This window comes from Toxorhynchites rutilus, chromosome 3 (assembly GCF_029784135.1).
Source record: "Toxorhynchites rutilus septentrionalis strain SRP chromosome 3, ASM2978413v1, whole genome shotgun sequence".
Lineage (NCBI taxonomy): Eukaryota > Metazoa > Arthropoda > Insecta > Diptera > Culicidae > Toxorhynchites > Toxorhynchites rutilus.
The window spans coordinates 202,513,647-202,529,521 of NC_073746.1; the positions used below are offsets into that span (position 1 = coordinate 202,513,647).

Below are 15,875 nucleotides of genomic sequence, written 5' to 3' on the forward strand. Positions count from 1 at the left end.
AAAAAAATGAAAGATTTCGAATGCTTATAGCTCGAATATTTCGTACTGGATAGGAGAGATGTTTGCATCACTTGATAGGGAATATTTCTATGCATCTATCGCAACTAACAAAATGTTGTTTTTCATTAGATAAACAATTGAATAACTGTAAAATATTAGGCGTTATCTAAACGCCCTAACTGCATCGTTTTGATTGGCCCGATTTACGGTTTCCCTAACACAGCCATCAAAACCAAGCAGCCTTGGGGAAATCGGCATTGCAAATACATGAAAGTAGGGGGACTTTTGTTCTCATCGAAAAATGTTCCCTAACACAGACTTTAAAACCAAGCAGCGAAATCGGCATTGCAAGCACACGAAAGAGCCTAGAGGCGAGTGAACTGAAAAGTTTAAACCCTCTTAAAGCCAAAAAGAAGAAAAAGAACACACGAAAGTAGGGGGAGCTTTTGTTCCCACCGAAATGTGTTCCCTAATAGAGATTTCTAAACCAAGGTGCCTGGAGAAATCGGTATTTCAAATTCATGCAAGTCGGGGGTATTTTTTGTTCCGACTGGAATGTGTTTCCCTTACACAGACTTCAAATCCATGAAGCGTGGGGAAATCGGCATTGCGAATTCATACAAATCGGGGGTATTTTTGTTCCGATTGAAATGTGTTTCCCTAACACAGACTTCAAAACCGAGGTTTCTGGGGAAATCGGCTCTGCAAATAAATGCAAACTGCGAGTACTTTTGTCCTCGCTTGCCTTTGTGCAGAGTGGAATATGTCTGTCCTAACATGATCTTCTAAACTTAGGAACCTGGGAAAATCGTGCAGCCACTAGAAGCGAATGAACTTCCCAGTTTCAAGCAAATTCGAGATTCGAGAAGTATGTACACTTTTGGGATGTAAACTTCAGAGGGAAATGTAAAATAAAATAATCGTTTGATAATTTTTTTTTGTCTTTATTGGAAAGATTTTCAGCCTTAGGCTGGTTCATCAAACGTTTGATAATTCTTCCGTACATATATTTTGTTCTAGTCATCATACCAAACGTAAAAGGTCCGTCATTAAATTTACTTGCAACGAAGAACAATCAATCACAATAAATGAATTGACTTTACACGGCATTTGTTCATTTTTTTCACTCACAGAGCAAATATATTGAACTCAATTGAATTTGGAAACTGTTTCATTCAATCAAGAATTTAATCAATACAAACGAATGATTGCTAAGCTAAGGTAGTTCCACGTGAACCTTGCGGTTATATCATAGATATAACCCACTAATTTTTTTTAAGTGGAAATCGCGAACAGAAATCTGCGTTCCCCATTTTACTTGATTCTCTATATATTATTTCGAAGTCATATATTGATAATTCCATATTGTATCGTTGTAAACGTGTCACCACTATCGGATCTTTGCCCGCTTTACCAAAAATTCCTACCAAAGGTCTGTGATCTGTATAAACTGTAAACTTTTGACCGTATAAATATTTGTGGAATTTTTTTATGGTCGATACTAAAGCCAAAGCTTCCAAATGAAGAATAGGATATTTTCTTTGAGCATCATTTAAGGAAAACGATGTAAAATAAATTGATTTTTCCTTGCCGTCGATCAAATGTGCAATAACACCACCTAGTCCATTTCCAGATGCGTCTGATATCATAATAATTGGTTTATTGGGGTCATAATATTCCAGAAAATTTGTTGAAATCAATGAATTTTTTGCCAAATTAAAAGCATCTCTACAATGATTGTCCCAATTGAATTTAAAATTCTTTTTCAAAAGATTGTACAAAAAATACAACTTTGAGGACAATTTTGGAATAAACTTGTTATAATAATTTATCAACCCCAAAAATGATTTCAATTCAGTAACATTTGTTGGTTCTCTAGCATCCTGGATCGTTGAAATTTTATCTTCACAAGGTAATAAACCTTTCTCACCAATTATATGGCCCAAATAATTTAACTCTTTCACAAAAAAAAATACATTTATCTTGATGTTCGACTCAGACAATCTTTCCAAAACCTTTAACAACTTTTCCTTACAATTTTCATAATCAGTTCCTGCGATTAACACGTCATCTAAATAGCAAAACACATTTTCAAGTCCTCCCAAAACTTGATCCATTACCTGTTGAAAAATGGATGCACTAGACGATGCACCTTGAGGAAATTTATTATAAATGTACAGCCCTTTTATTGTATTTATCACCATAAATTTTCTGGATTTTTCTGACAATGATAATTGTGTATAAGCACCTTCTAAATCCAATGAACAAAATATCTTGCATCCCGCTAATTTAGCAAATAAATCTTACGCAACAGGTAAAGGGTAAGTATTTGGAATTATCACTTTGTTTATCGAAACTTTACAGTCAATCACCAAACGAATTTCGTCAATTTTCTTTATTATTATTATCACAGGTGATGCCCATTGGCTCGTTTTAAATGGAGTTATCACTTTCTCGTTCTCCAATTTTGTCAAATAATTTAAAACTTTGTCCTTTAAACGATAAGAAACGTCATAAGCTTTTTTAAAAATCGGATTATTCTCTTTGAGTACTAAATCTGCTTCATATCCAAAAATTGGATTGGAAAAATCCTTGTCAAAAACATTTGGGAAATCCACTCGCAATTTATTTAAAGATATTTCATTATTCATTTCACTTAAAGAATTTATAGATTGAGAATTAGAGAAAAAACCTCTCCAATTTGCGAAAAATACATCTAGCCAATTTCGGCCCATTAAAGGAATGAATTCATTCTCACAATCTATAATCAACAAAAGAAGTTGTTCTGCTTTACCCTTAAATTCGGCATTTACCGACACTTCTCCAATAATTTTCAATTTATGCCCGTTCACAACAATCAACTGTTTATACATTTTTACTGAATGTTGAAAAATATTGATTTTTATTCATAACCGAAACTGACGATCCACAATCTACCTCCATTTTTATGGGCTTTCCCTCGATTAGTGTCTCCACCAAACATGGATTACTTATTTTATTAATTGACGAAACATACATACACTGGAAATCACCTTCATCGTTGTCGTCACTGTCCTGATCGTCCGTGTTCATCCTCTTGAGTAGGTCGCTTAGTCCGTCCTTACTGGTTCCTGGTCTGCCTAAATAATTCACCGAATCTCTTTTCATATTTTTCAATTTGAAACAATTCCTTTTAATATGGCCCTTCATTCCGCAGAAATTGCAATCAATAGCTGAAAACTCCGAGTTTTTATTTTGCTGGTTAACTCTCCAGTAAGTTGATTTAAAATTTTGATTCCGGTTGGCATTTCCATAATTGTGTTTAAAATTTGATTGGAACCCTTTACCTTTGAATCCCAATCTGTTTTTTACTGGATCCCTTCTTCATCTCCGCCATTTTATATGTATTCAATAGTTTTTCCATAACTTTACCACCATTTGCTTTATCATAATTTTGTATTGAGGATATTCTATCAATGGAAGGGTTTCCGCCAAGGGATTTTGCATTTGCACTAGCCAATTCCCAGGTGGTTATTATTCTCTCTGCTGTTTCTAGGGTTAAATCTTCCTCATTCAACAAACGTTGTTGAAGAGATTTTTCACGTAAACCGGCCACGATCCTATCCATAATTGCCGTCTGTTTAAAGTTTTCGAATGCACAAAATTCCGCTTGTAATTTAATAGAGAGAACAAAATCTTCCGCGGATTCATCGGGTTGCTGAACACGGTTATTGAATTTGAATATTTGCATTAGCCCAGATTCTGTTTTATCCGATCTAGATTTTAGCTTGTTTATTAAATCGGGATAATTTGCAGTCTCCAATTTATCATTGGGGAACAAAAGTTTCAGCTCTCTGAAAACAATTGCTCCGCCAAGCATAATCAAATGAGCTTTTTTCTCCTCTTCCTTTACTCGGTTCAGAATAAAAAAATATCCTAACCGGTCTGCCCACTCGGCAAAAGAAACTCCCTTTCTATAGGGCTCAATTGTGGATAGCAACGTCTGTTCCATAATCCTCACAAAATTTGTCTTCACTTTTATTTATATAAAAAAATCTAGTTTCAGATTCAAATTTAATAAAAAAAATTAAAAAAAAACACTCACCAACTGGATGAACAAGTAAATTTTACCAGGTTTTCTTGTCCCTCTATCAGTGCCAGTAGTCCACGGCCAATTTCCGTCGAGCGATTTCGCTATATTCACAACCAAATAAAAAAAAACAAAAATATTATATATTGTTTAAATATAAAGAATACAAAATAAAACAATTATTTTCTTTCAAAATATTTCAATTGAAATACAATTGGTTTTATTATTATTGTTCACACTTTTGTTTAAAAAACAAAGAATTCTTTTCGCTTACCAATAGATTCCTTTGTTCTGGCAACACTGCCAACTCCAACCTAAATAAAAACTAAAGCTACACCCGTGACGATTGTTCGGGAATTATATAATCTTATTGTTTTATGTTGGTTATGTTTCTCATTCACTTTTAGTGAGATAAAGGAAAACTTACTTTTTAATCCTTGTGTTCCGCTATTTGCGGGAATGCGGTGGACTGCGTGAATTTCCGTTTACGGGAAACAGCGATATTCAGCGGAATTTCTCCGGTAGATGGAAGAGCACTTCGTTGTAGCTGTTTTTCGAGCACAATGAGCGCTGCCACTTTCTGCCAGTCTAGAAACTACTTTCTTTTTTTGTCACTTTTTCCAATGAATAGTTTGTCCTCTTTTCTAGCTTTTTGAACAAAAAACTCCTGCCCACTTTTTTTGCTAAAACTATTCTTTGCCGCCTTTTCTTTTAAAAAACTATTTCTTCGCTATACTTTCCACTAAATACTTCACTTTTTTTTATCCTCGTCGCCACTTTTACATCTATAACCTTTAACGTTTCGGATCGAAATAAAGAAGACTTTCCAGGTTGAGTGTTGAACGTCAATAGAGGAATGATGATGATGTTGGATTAAAGAGGCTTTAAACTTTTCAGTTCATTCGCCTCTAAATAGAGGAAGACCTGCTCCCACCCACATTCCGTTTTGCCTGCCAAGATCGGGTCGATGAAATGTCAACAATCGACCTCAAATGCTGCCACCTTGCAATCGAGTTATCGACCTTTCATATGCATTCATCGAACAACTTGACGCCACTTTTTCGCCAACATGTGCAAGGCGTCGACCTGCTTGCAGCGCTGCTTCCAGCACTGCTTGCTGCTTGTTTGTATTGGTTTGTTATTGAAAATGAAAAGGAAATACATTGATCGATTTTAATCATTTTATTGAAAAAAATAATAATAAAAAACCATGTATAATAAAAATAAGGTATATAATGGAATCGGTGCATCTGGGTTGTCTGGATTGACGATTCAAATACGACTGAGTACATTGATGAATACCTCCTCGCCCTTGATGACACAGATATGTGGCTGAGGAGGATTCTTCTATGTGCGTGAAGCACGAGATCTCCGAGGGGGAAAATTGCTCGAAATACTATCGATGGCCAGGTCCTGCTGCTGTTGCTGTTGATGCTGTTCCCCGGAATAGCAGCCTGGACTTAAAGGATACTGCTGCGGGAAAGCTGATGCTGTTGGCTGGTGTGACAGAAGTGTAAATAAGTAATGTGGTAATGTGGTGATGAGGGAAATCATCTTTCTCACTCGCCGATTGATTGAGGATGTATTCATAGCTGAAACAAAATAAAATGATTAGTAAATGAAAAGCAGAAATGAATTCCCTACTCACCAGTTGTATGATCCGGATAAAAATGTGAACATTAAAATATCATGCGATTACGTTCGCTTACCTCGCCTATTTTCATTCTACTATACAACGGAATCAGTGTATTCGGGTTCCTCCGGGTGGTAATTCAGCTGAGCTTGATAAATACCTCCTTGTCGTTGAGTTTTCGTGTCTGAAGAGGATTTTTGAATGTGCGAGAAGCACGGAACCTCTAATGGGGAAAGTTCTTCGCAATACCATATCATGGTCAAATTCTGCTGCTGCTGCTGTTGATGCTGTCCCCCGGCATTGTCAACAGGGGTTGGAGGTTACTGCTGCAGGAAAACTTGTTGGCTGCTGTGATAGAAGTGGAAATCCGTACTGTGGTGATGGGAGAAATCATCTTTCTCACTTACCGATTGATGGAAGCAAACGAGTCGAATTTATTCATGGCTGATAAGACAAGATAAAATAATTAATAATTAAAAAGCCGAAATATATTTCATACTCACCAGTTGTATGATCCATTTGTTTTTGTTTGAGATGACAGTTTAGCGGAGTGGAAAAAAGAACCACCAGTGATGCCATTTGGTTTGTTTAATTATTCAGTATTTTCGACTAACGAACTATCCGCGTTGACGATATTGGGGAATAGGCATGACAGTATGGATTTGCAGAAGGAATGAATACACTTTTAAAATGAAAATTATGAATGAACATGATTTTTCCTTAATCAAATTAGTACTCTATGTAAGTGAAAATCACCATTGCCTGCAAGTGGTGAAAAAACGCCATAAAAATATGTTTTGAGATAATTTTATATTATAATGACAAGTTTTTTTTGAGAATATCTGAACGTCTATAGAAAATAATTCAAATTAGGGTCATGACAACGTACTTTAAGCAGAAAAAAATATGCAAAGAAAAAAATTTCATACAAATTTTAGCAAATATAAACTGATTCGGGCCGACTAATATGATAGAGAATAGTTTGCCTCATACAAACTAATGCTGTATCCAGATGTCGATACCTAATCGTCGTCATCGTGAATAGGTAACAGCCTTACGGTCGTTGTTAGGTCGATGTTTTTTTCGTCGATTGGATTGTGGGCAGTTTATTTGTTTTATTTCGTTGACATGCGTTATGAGCGTTATGCTTTTTCAACACTAAAGTGCGATTCACATACAACATACACGTCACGTTCACGTCCCGTCACGTCACGATACGTCAATGATTCTACCATGCAATTCTCATGAAAACATTCACATACACCAGCAACGTAACGACCCGTCAGCATACGTTCAACGAAAACGACCGGCAGGGTTTGTAGAAAAGAATAATTGACGGAGACGGACGGCTCGTTTGGTTTTTGTCTGGGCTTTGTGTCTCGGCTTTTGTTTTGATTTGGTTGCACAGTAATTTACATCTACATCGAGATTAAGCTAATTGAACAGATCTGTTATGCAACACGTTTAATTAGACATTTTTACCTCTAGTTGGACATTTTTGTAGACATTGAGTTCGGGGCCCAAATTATGGCCCCACATTGAAAGTCGCCACCAGTCGCAAATGTCCAATTACTGGTCAAAACCGACTCCAATGCGACACTGAGTGGTGCCTCAGCATATCGCTTTATAAGTAACTTACTGTACTTTTTATGCCAACATATCTCTTTGGAGCTAAGTCATTCGGAGTGAAAATCATTCGCGACTAGTTGAAAGAATTATTCTATTCATTATTATTGTTGCATAAGGGTCGGACTACGGGGTTTAAGCATTTTAATAATTGAATTAAATGATTCTCATTGAATTTTTCCAAATTTAGAACTGATTCTAGGCATGCTGATTTGTAAGAGGGCATTACAATTTAAAATTGTTGTAGGTGGCGAAACCATGAATAAAATTAAATAAATCATTCGTTTGGCATTTGACGTGACGGTGCTGGGGGAAGCATTGACTGCATGTGTGAATTGGTGGAGACGTTGACGGAACGTAGACGTTCTTCTCCGTAACGTGCTATGTGAATCGCACATAATATTACACTAATAAAAGTATCTGTCATTTGACAGCCGTTATTATACACTACAGCATGTGGACCGCGGGCCACAGGTTGAGTATGATCTGATCTAGAGGGAACTCACTTGAATGAAAAATTCAAAACAAGGGACTCGGAACTGGAAATTAAACATTTTGAGTATGCATGGGAATCGTTAGCTGATGTGTGGAATAGCCTAGCGATCGATGGATATCCCATAAAAGCAGGTTATATTGAGTCTGTAGTTACTTTCGAATAAATCAATATCAATTTATACCAGCCCATGTTCCTCTCAGCAAAACGCCAAATGATTTGAAAGCATCAATCCAATGCTTCGTTAATTCAGAGATGGTCCACAATGCGACTGTAACATCAGCTCCCTCCGCTTTAGTGAAAATGTGTCGCCACCATCCTCCGCTTCTGGTATCATTACATGAATCGTCACCGCCCGTTTTTGCAAACACCATCGAATCAACTCATTACAACTATCGTAAATCGAATTTCCCACTGATTAATCGTTTCTTCTCAACCATTAACTGGAATGATATTCTGAATGGCCGCGATATTGAGGAAGCCGCATCTTCCATGTCCCATGTGATCCTCTATGCAATTGATCAGTTTGTTCCTAAGAAAACAACCAAGGATCCTCTTCACCCACCTTGGACAAATTACCAATTGAAACGCCTTCGAAAAGAAAAACGATACACTTTGAAGAAATATTCGAAATACCGTACTGATTTTTGGAGGAAACGTTATTCCGTCGCCAACAAAAACTACAAATGGTTAAATAACACCTTATTTAGAGCTAATTTAAATCGTATTCAAGATAATCTACGATTCAGTCCGAAGGATTTCTGGAAGTACGTAGATGAACAGAGGAAAGAGTCTGGACTTCCTATTGTGATGACACGTAATGATGTGGAGGCTTCGAACAGGGATACCATTTGTTCACTGTTTAGGGAACAATTCAGCAGTGTTTTCGTCAGTGAAACCCTAGACAAAGATCATATTGATGCAGCCATAAGAAATGTACCTTGCCTTCCGTCTGTTTGCACATTGGCTGCTATAAGTTCTAGCAGAGTACAAGAAGCCTGCCACGTTATCAAAAAATCCACAAATCCTGGACCAGATGGTATCCCTTCTATAGTGTACAAAAAGTGCTCCAGCAGTCTATCGTCGCCTCTGAGTCTCCTGTTCAGCCAATCACTGTCATGTGGAACTTTTCCAAAGGCATGGAAAAATTCTTTTGTTTTCCCGGTCTTCAAAAAAGGTTGCAAAAGAAATGTCAATAACTATAGAGGGATCGCTAGCCTTTGCTCGGTTTCCAAACTTTTTGAACTAGTTCTGGACTACATCGCCTATGCCTGCAGCAATTACATCGCTGATAAACATCATGGTTTCGTTCCCAAACGATCTACATCCACAAATCTAGTATTGTATACCTCATTCATCGCTCGCTCTCTACAGTCACGCCAACAAATTGATGCTGTGTATACAGATTTCTCAGCTGCATTTGACAAGATAAACAATGAAATTGCCGTCGCCAAACTACAACGTCTTGGATTTCATGGTAACTTTCTGAACTGGCTACGTTCGTACCTGACCGATCGTGTGATGTCAGTGAAAATCGGTGACACTGTATCTTCTCCATTTCGAGTTACATCGGGCGTACCTCAAGGAAGCCCTTGGCCGTTACATCTTTCTACTCTACCTCAACGATGTTAATTTCTGTCTGAAGGGCCACAAACTCTCTTACGCAGATGATTTCAAACTATTTTGCACCGTTAATTGTCTTGATGACGCAGCATACCTACAGCAGCAACTCAACATTTTTGATGAATGGTGTGACATCAACAGGATGATTTTGAATCCAGCAAAATTCTCAATTATCACGCGGAAACGTTTAGCTATTGCCTACCCGTATAAATTACGAAATGTCATTGTGAACCGGGTTATGACCATCAAAGATCTTGGCGTCATTCTCGATTCTAAGTTAACATTTAAAGAACACGTAGCTTATATCACCAGTAAAGCATCCAGAGTCCTAGGATTCATCTTTCGCGTTACGAAAGATTTCAGGGACATACATTGGTTAAAGTCTCTATATTGTGCGTTGGTCCGCTCAATCCTCGAGTATGCTTGTGTGGTATGGTCGCCTTATTATCAAAATGGCGTTCAGCGAATGGAAGCGATTCAACGCAAATTCGTTCGTTTCGCTCTGCGAAATTTGCCTTGGAACAATCCTTCAAATCTTCCAAATTATGAAGATCGCTCTAATTTAATTGGACTAGACTCACTAAATCTACGTAGAGACGTCGCTAAAGCGATATTCGTATCAGACCTGATCCTCTCAAACATCGATTGTTCTACTCTTCTCCAATTAATTAATTTTAATATAAGGACACGAACTTTGCGCTCTCATACTTTCATTTGTGTCTCCTCTTCACGTACTAATTACGGGTATAATGAACCCGTTTCAAGTATGTGCCGAGTTTCCAACCGCTCGTACACTTCGCACGATTTTAACTTGACCCGTTCACATCTGAAAAGGATTTTTTCTAATGCCCTTAGATATTAAGTAGAATTTAAGTTAGATTTAAGTATATCATTAGGACACTCTTGTTCAGGCCTGTTGATAACAAATAAATATGTTATGTTATGTTAACAGATGTGAAGATTAATTTTTCGTCTCTGTTCGAAATTCTATGAATTTGTCGAAAGTTCCTCCGAAGTCACTACTTGCATATAAAGAACTTCCGTATGAATATTTGATTCCGACCTAGATAAATGTGTGATTTTTTATGTTGATGAAAATTTTTCAAACGACTTTGACTTTGTGTACTGATTATATTAGTGTTAGGTGACTTAAGGAGGGGTTTGTCTTTCGCTATTCATTGTTACATATAGGGGAAGGGGTACAAAACCCGCAATTTTAGCGTTACGTAATTTGTGTACCATGCCTCACTGACCTGAAAAGAAATCAATAAACATAAAAATACCTACAATTCTCTTCTTATTGAATAAGGAATCGTCAGAATAAAGTTATTATTATTCTTCCTTATTCCGTAAACGATCGTTTAAACTGTGAGTCCACTTCGCGTTTTTGGTGAACATCCGACCCTGAAGTAATAATAAAATCTGTACTAGCTTCTCCTTACAAAGGTTAAATTTATTATTTTCTGTCGGTAGCTATCTGTATTCACCGTTTCACCCGATTTAAGTAGCTCATGATACACCTTACTCTCCTGGTCCCGTCACAAAAACAGAACATCGTCTTTCGGCTGAAACAATTTTGCCGCAAATGCTCTTTATCTGGAGCGAAACTCGATATTTTTAATAAGCTGAACAATCAAGTTACTTTTTTTGCAGAATGACAATAATATATTTTTGAAGTTCAATGTCAAATAAAAAAAAATGCATACAACCATACAGTCTTCCATGTTTCACAAAAAACACTGCGTCCGGAATAAACACGTCCACGCTGCTGTTCACAGTTTTGTGTTTGAGTACAAACATGATTTTTTCGTACCTATGTTAGAAAATGTGACATGTTTGTATTCGTGGTATGTTTGGACATACGATGTTTAATCCCAATGTTTCACATGATGTTCGAACATGGTGTACAGTTTTTCTTGCATTTTCACCCCAAGCACCGGCAGTGCGTAGAGTAGAAGAAGCGAATCGGACACCACACCACCACCACTCAACGCGTGGTGTGTTGGTATGTTGACATGGAAAAAATGCTTTCCTTTCATGACAATGGGTGCTTCATCAAAAATATTGGGCAAATAGAATAAACCTCTTTTTCTGTTCTGAACAAAATAAACATCGATTGATATGAGAGTTTTTCACATTTGATATCATTATTTAGTGCACGCATAAATTTATATTTTGAATTCATGTAATATTCGCTATTATAAGCTATTTGAACAAGTACTAAAATTGAATTATTCAGCAGTGACATGTTAGGCGTGACGCTAACCACTCGACCACGGGAGCAACAATTTTGGCTGGATCTTTGAATACAAATGGCCAATACTGCTTGTTCGCGACGATCGCGATCCGAGCTATAAAACGAGCGGAGAAGAGGAGAAGAAAGGATGATGCAATCGCATGCACACATAGCATATGTAGTGCAGTGTAAGTGTAGCTTTTAGTTTTTTTCTTCATTCAGTTTGTGATAACATCGAGAAATTAATGGTGTGTTTCAGCCGCTGAAATTTCTCTGCTGGTTCTGCTGTGTGCCGCTGAAGGTTGCATCTAAAACTAATTTTTGGGTATTTATTTTTTTGGTCAGCATTTGTACGACGTCGCCCGCTATGCAGTCGGCTCCCCAGACTTTAATTGCCAACATGCACGCAAAAAAAAAATAGAAAGCTTCTTTCTTTTCAGAGAATGTTTTCTTTGAACGAAACCAAGGATTATTTAATCAGACTTGCAAAATGTGCATGAACGATCTATAAACTTTTACTTAGTCGCGGCAATACATACACACACTCTTTACAGATACACGGGCCGAAGGTTGTGCAGTCCACTGATGATTCAACAAGAGCCAAAGGTTGTACCGCTCATGACAACTCTACATGAGCTGATGATTGCGCCGGCTAGTGATCATTCTATCCTGGATTCCTCGAGTCGAAAAAGACGCACCACGCTATATATGGGGTGCAGACTAGGGGGTCGTTGCTGATTAACGGTCAGCTGCATCCCAATAGGAAGTATCCCATGTCGGACACATGTACAGAGCACTGAAGACTGCAACATCCCAATTATGAAAACACTTGTAATCTAGGTAGTGTGGACTGAATCAAAACGGCTGTCAAAAAAGATCCAATTGAAATGTCAAAAGAGATCCAACGATCAGGAGTGTTATTTTTCTTATGATAATCAACACTATAAAAGAGGTATTGTTGTCAAGGGCAAAAATAAGTAAAATTATAAAATGAACGAACTACATTTTTCCGTCAATTGTTTAATTAACCATTGCATCTCTGAAAGACCATCTCAGCCTTTCACTGAGCAACGCATTTTTAATGTCCCCTCTCTTTGTTATAACGTTTTTCCGAACGTAATAAAAACAAACAAAGTCAGAGTCACGTAAATGTTTACTCCTGCGATTTGGAAATATTCGATAAAAAGTGGAAGGAAGAGCTGCCAGATGATTTTTAAAAAAAGTCTGTAAAAACATGTGAATGTCTGTTAAAAATGTGGAAAAGTCTGTAAAAGTGTGCAGATCTATAGAAATGTCTTTTAACGTTAATTTTCACTTATTCATTAATACTTTGTACATCACGATGCACGTAAGATTGTATTCTGTATATATATATATACAGCCATTCCATGCCAAACTAATATAGTGGTTCTCAGCTCTTCGTCAAAAGTGGTAATTTTGTTCTTTATCGCAAAACATTAAACTCGTATTTTTTTAATTTGTCATTAGGGTGCCCATTTCCATTTTAGGGTGATCCCAAAAAACATTTTTTCCACTTTTTCCCAAAATGACTTTTTTCAAAAATTTATAACTTTCGAACCACTCAACCGATTTAGATGATCGACATATCAAATTTAAGCCAATGAGCTTTAATTGAGAAATATTTAACTTGCATATAATATGGATCCTATTTTTAATATGGATTGAAAGCTGAGAACTTTTGCATAAAATATCTCGAGATCAGAGATGCTATTTTTTTCGTTTTTGAAATATGATTTTGCAAAACTAATCGATGGTTCGAAAAACAATTTTTCCCCATTTTTCCCACTACAAAAAGTCATAACTTTCGAACTATTGGACCGATTCATATCATCGACATATCAAATTGAAGCTTACGAGATATATTTTTTTAAAAAATATTACTTTTGCGAAAAAATTGAATTTTGTTTTTGTAATTATGGATTGAGTTAGTTTTTCATAGTTTTCTCGGTTAAAGATAGGAGCGCTATATTTTTTTATATTTTTTTATGGAAAGCTGAGGAGTATTTACTTAACATATCTCGATATCAGAGATGCTATAATTATTGTTTTTAAGTTAGAATTTTGTAAATTTAACATGTTTTAAGTCTTCGATCAATATTCATATGTGACTAAACTAGACCTATGCTACTAGAATCCAATCTTCCCGCAAGTGTGAGTTTTGCTTATTGGCTTCAATTTAATATATCGATCATCTAAATCGGTTCAGTAGTTCAAATGTTATGATTTTTTGCAGAAAGTTATTTTTGGACAAATGGGGAAAAATGATTTTTTTTTTAAATAAAAAACGACTACAATCAATAATTACTAAAATATAATTATGTTTTTCGCAAGTTAAATATTTTTTTATAAAAGGCTAGGTCAATTTTATATGTCGATCATCTAAATCGATTCAGTGATTCAAATGTTATTAATTTTCATTTGTCATTTTTGGGAAAAAGTGGAAAAAAATGATTTTTCGGACTTAACTTATGTGCTGTAAGTGTGTTTAAATGTTTCAACGATCTACACATACATACATACACATACATACACAAACATACGCGTTGTTAATTTTTATAAAACACAGTATTTCTCCGTTGATATATTGGACATCCACCAAGGCTTGCGGTCTTGTCGTTTTTATTTTAAAAAAAATGCAGTGTATATTTTCCATCCGCCATGCAAGGCTATACAAGTTTTAGACCACCACACGGCCATGAACCATGTCTGTCGTAACAATATCGAACAGTAACCCATATTTCGTCATAAGCAGACCCGAAAGCAAATGTAAGTTGTTGAAAATAGAATGAAAATTTTTATTCGATGTTGTTTAAATACATAGGTTGCATAGTCCTGACCCTAACTTCACTATTTTTCAATAAATCTCCTTGCATTTCAGCAAAACAATCTTGTCTAGAACAGAAAATAATTATCAGAGACAATTTTCGTTCAAGATTTTTCCTTACCTGCAGAGAATGCAATTGTTCATTAATTGTGAATAACCGTATCCTCTTTTTCGTCTGCAATGATGTCAAGGCAAAAGTACTTATGTGTATGAGTTCCAAACATCATACACACCAGATGGGCCAACAAGAAGGACTGCCGGGCCGCAGGTTGAGTATCGCTGGTCTAACGTCATGTGTGAGTCAAATATTTTTGATGTGATGAATAGATGTGATGAATGTTTTACAGATATGTCTGTAAATTTACAAACATATTTGTAAATCTGGCATCTCTGGTGGTCTGAGAATTTATTGCAAGAAATCGCTTGAAAACATGCAAGAATTTGCTTGAGAATGAAGTGGATTGAGTCCGCACCACTTAGCTTGTAATACTAACCTCGAGCCAACCGCGAGTAATCGGTTACATATTACTAACATAGTTGTAAGCAAACATTGTCAAAATATTGAACTCCCGGCCCGTTAGGCTGACGCCATATGAGCCTTAATAAAAATATATATTTTGGTGCATGAACTTATAGCCTCTTAGTTCGTGCAATTTTTGAAATGCGAACTAAATTTCAAGTTCGTTTCTGTGAAAAAGTATTCTACGAAGAAATGTTTTGGGATGAATAATTTCTTTCCGTGTATGAAAAGAAACGAAACGAAAGCAATGAATACTGCGACATCGGGTGATATGTTTGTACATGATGTTCTTGAATTATAAACATCGTGTTTGTTTTCACATGTCTATGTTTGTGTATCATTGTTCGTGTTGGGGATAGACACTCAACACTAGCGAGAATCATGTTCAAATTCAAACAAAAGCATGGAATTTTCACATCGCGTGGACATGTGTAAGTGTTTTTCGGAAGATTGCAACCATATAAGCAATTTCTAAAACACCAACCAGACCAAGTCGTACACCTGGTAGAGATAATCGGGATTTTATTTTGTCGGTCCGTTGGGAATCAGCATCACATCACATGCCGCATAGAAATTCCGTTTGCAGAAGAGCCTTTTATCTGTTACACACTGACGCGTGCAAGGACGTCGTCGCCGTTTTTACTGACTATATAAAGTTCGAAACATCGAAACTTATATATAAAACACGTTAAACAAAGGCGCGTTGCGCGTCACGTCATACCAGCCTACAGTGCATGCGCAATGTACTTGTTAGACGAAGCCGATAAACGATATCCCAGTCTTTTATCCCTCCAAGCGCCATTCAATGTATTCTTTGTGGAATTTCTCTG

At 36.5% G+C, this 15,875-nt stretch overlaps 1 long non-coding RNA gene across 2 annotated transcripts; it reads right to left on the reverse strand.

The window, feature by feature from the left end:
* Positions 1-2,836: 2,836 nt before the first annotated feature.
* On the reverse strand, positions 2,837-7,970 carry LOC129780424 (uncharacterized). 2 transcript variants are annotated; one of them, XR_008743919.1, is made up of 5 exons: positions 6,206-7,970; positions 6,110-6,146; positions 5,718-6,050; positions 4,497-5,661; positions 2,837-4,173 (listed from the first exon to the last, which is right to left on the reverse strand). It is a non-coding gene; the product is annotated as an uncharacterized LOC129780424 (long non-coding RNA). The 2 variants fall into 2 exon arrangements; XR_008743920.1 differs by lacking the exon at positions 2,837-4,173 and having other exon boundaries at positions 5,237-5,661; positions 5,718-6,047; positions 6,206-6,502.
* Between the last annotated feature and the right edge of the window lie 7,905 nt (positions 7,971-15,875).